Source organism: Crocuta crocuta, unplaced genomic scaffold (assembly GCF_008692635.1).
Source record: "Crocuta crocuta isolate KB4526 unplaced genomic scaffold, BGI_CrCroc_1.0 scaffold2174, whole genome shotgun sequence".
Lineage (NCBI taxonomy): Eukaryota > Metazoa > Chordata > Mammalia > Carnivora > Hyaenidae > Crocuta > Crocuta crocuta.
The window spans coordinates 364,852-368,356 of record NW_027532818.1 but is presented as its reverse complement, the minus strand read 5'-3'; positions in this window follow the sequence as shown (position 1 = coordinate 368,356).

Here is a 3,505-nt window from a genome sequence, read left to right as displayed (position 1 = left end):
TGCCTGGAATTTATTTTTGTGTGGTGTAAGATAGTGACTTAATTTTCTTTCCAGAAGGATAACCACTTTTCCCAGACTCATTTGTTGGCTAGTTCATACTTTCCACCCTAATTCGTAGGGTCTTCTCTGTCCTGCATCCAGTCTCTATATATGCCTGGGTCCGTTTTGTCCAACTTAAATAACGTACTGTCTACATTACTCTATCTTTTTAATGAGTCTTGATATACGTCAGAGCGAGCTCTCTGGTTGTCCTAGCTACTGTTATGGTTAATTTTATGTGTCAACTTGACCGAGCCACGGAATGCCCAGATTAAACATTATTTCTGAGTGGGCATCATCTACTCCACTGAGGGCCTAAGTGGAACAAAAGGCAGAAGAAGGGAGGGTCTGTTCGCTTCCTGCCTGCGTGTTTGAGCTGGAACATTCGTCTTCTCCGGGCTTTGCACTGGGACTTATGCCATCGGCTACGCTGTCAGCACCGCGATGACACCACCAGCTCTCCCGGGTTCCCAGCCTGCAGACGGCAGATTGTAGGACTTCTCAGCCTCCACAGTCATGGGAGCCAATTTCCAATTCCTCATAACAAACCTGCTTTTGTATCTCGTGGATTCTACTTCTCTGGAGAATTCTGACTCTTATGGTCTCTTGTCTTCCCCGTGCAAATGTTAGGGTCAGCTTGTTGAGTTCCGGGGAAAACCCTGGTGAGGCACGTGCCGGGTTCCTGCTCTTGACTTCCTTGAGCCTGCTATCTCTGGGTATTTTCAGATCATCTTTTACATCCTCCGGTGCTGCTTTGTAATTTTCTCCATAAAGGATTTTTCACATCCTGTGCAAATATATTCTTAGGTATTTTATAGTTTGGGGGTTGCGACGATAAACGAGAACTTTATTCTAAAACATTGCTCGTTGGTCATTACTGCATGTAGAAATGCTAAAAATGTTAGTGTGTTGATTCTGTACTCAACACGTTGAGGAACATCATCGAAAAGGCCTGACCACTGACTCATCCATGAGCTGGACCCAGGCACTCAGAGGCTCCTCATCACCCCCCAACTATCCGATCACGGAATGTGGGTTCTGCTTGTCTTTCCGGCTCCTCCAGGCGGCTCCAGGGACATGAGCTTGACACAATGATTCGATATTGAGAACACCTGTGCAGTGTACGTGCCTAAGCCCAATTAAGGCCCCTTTATAAACTTGTAAGGTTTGGCAGGTGAGTGGGTGGGTCCATTTGTCTTGCTGCTGCCTAGGACAAGCCTCGTATGTAAGTTCCCCTTGCTTATTAAACACCCCCTCCCCCCCCATCTGGAGTGGACTGCCTCTTTCTTCACCAGACTTTGTTTTTCTTTCTTTCTTTCTTTCTTTCTTTCTTTCTTTCTTTCTTTCTTTCTTTCTTTCTTTCTTTCTTTTTCTTTCTTTCTTTTCTTCCTTCCTTTCTTCTTTCCATTATAGAGAGAGAGAGCATGAGCAGGAGAGGGGCAGAAGGAGGGGGAGACACAGAATCTGAAGGAGGCTCTAGGTTCTGAGCTGTCAGCACAGAGCCCAACACAGGGCTCGAACTCACAAACCACGAGACCATGACCTGAGCCGAAGTCGGAAGCTTAACCAACTGAGCCACCCAGGCATTCCGGGACTTTCTAATCACTCTAAAAGTTTGTTATAGATTCTTTGAATCTTCTATGGAGATAATCATACTGTTTACAAATAAGGACTGTTTTATCTTTTAAAAAAGTCTTAAACCTGGCCACCTGGGTGGCTCTGTCNAGAGTCCTATGTGGGGCTCGATCTCATGAACCCTGAGATCATGACCTGAGCTGAAATCAAGAGTGGTCTCCTGGAACACCTGGGTGGCTCAGTTGGTTGACTGACTGACTCTTGATTTTGGCTCAGGTCATGATCTCATTGTTTTGAGATCGAGCCTGTAGTCAGGCTCTATCTACGCTGAGTGTGGGGCCTGATTGGGATTCTCTCTCTCTCTCTCTCTCTCTCTCTCTCTCTCTGTCCTTCCCCTGTGATCTCTAGCTCTCTCTCAAAATAAATAAATAAACCTTTTTTTTAAAAGTTCTTGTTTTTAAAAAGTATGTTTGTTTATTTTAGAGAAACAGAAAACAGGCAGGAGAGGGGCAGAGAGAGAGGGAGCGAGAGAATCCCAAGCAGGCTCCACACCGGCANCCTACTTGAAATTTTACATGGTGTGTGTATATAATCTTTCTGACATAAGTAACTTTTACATTTTTGTGTAGTTAAATATAAAAATTTTAGTCCTTTATTTTCTTTTTTAAATTAAGCTTTTTATTTTAATGCCAATGTCATTCCCTTTTTTATTTTCTTAAGGAAATAATCTTGTTTCCTTATTCTATAATAATCTTACCCCTTTTAACTTCTTTCTCTTATACTTAAAAGGCCCTTCCCCACTCCAATAAATATTCAACCAGCAACATTTCTCCACAATTTTTTCACTTCTTAAAAGTATTTGCATTTTGTTCTTTGAATGGTGTGAAATCTAAATTTAACACTTCCCCCACAGATAGTTGATTCTTTTTAACTCTTTGGTGAATAGTCTCCTGCCCATTAGTTTGTGAGGTTTTCTTTATTATATATTAGCTTCTCAAATCAATTAGGATTATTTCTCTACAGTCATTTTATTTCCATAGGTCCATTTTCATGCCAGTGTCATGGTGTCCCCATTTCTGTTGTCTTTTAAATGTGTGTGTGTGTGTGTGTGTAACACACAAGCAAAAGTAGAACAATGAAATAATTGCATTTCTTTTTTTAATTATTCTTTTCAATGTTTATTTATTTATTTTTGAGAGAGAGAGGGAAGGAGAAAAGGGAGAGAGGTAGGGAGAGGGGGAGACAGAGAAACCTAAGCAGGCTCCGTGCTCTCATCACAGAGCCTGATATGAGGCTCGAACTCATGAACCGTGAGATCATGACCTGAGCCGAAATCAGGAGTTAGATGGTTAACCTACTGAGCCACCCAGATGCCCCTATGCAGCTCTTTTGAAAGGAAGTATTGAACCGGGGTCCCATGCTTCTATAACATTCAATCTTCTTATCCCATTATGTGGGCTATATATTCACTTATTCATGTCTTCTTTGTACTCCCTCAGTCAATTTTATAACTCTCCTCACATAGATTCACTTCTTAAATTGAGGTTATATCTGCATATGTTCAGGTAGAGCGTCGTTCCCCCAACATATATATTTTTGATTAGTTACTTTGGGGAGAACCAGAAAGCNAGATAATCGCTTTTTCGTTATCCTGGGGTTTCTCAATAGGCAATTCTATATCTCCAAACAATACATTTTGTTTTCTTGTTTTCAATTACAATGTTCCTGTAGCCGTTCTAGAATTGTATTAGCTGATACAATGGTGCAGAGAGCCTTGTTTTCTTTCGGATTTTAATAACATCCTGCTTCCTGTTTTGGTTCTTTGTCTCATAATGCGTGGTACTGAAGAAATGACTTCATTTGTGCTTTGTCTGGATTCTCTAGGCGGCTG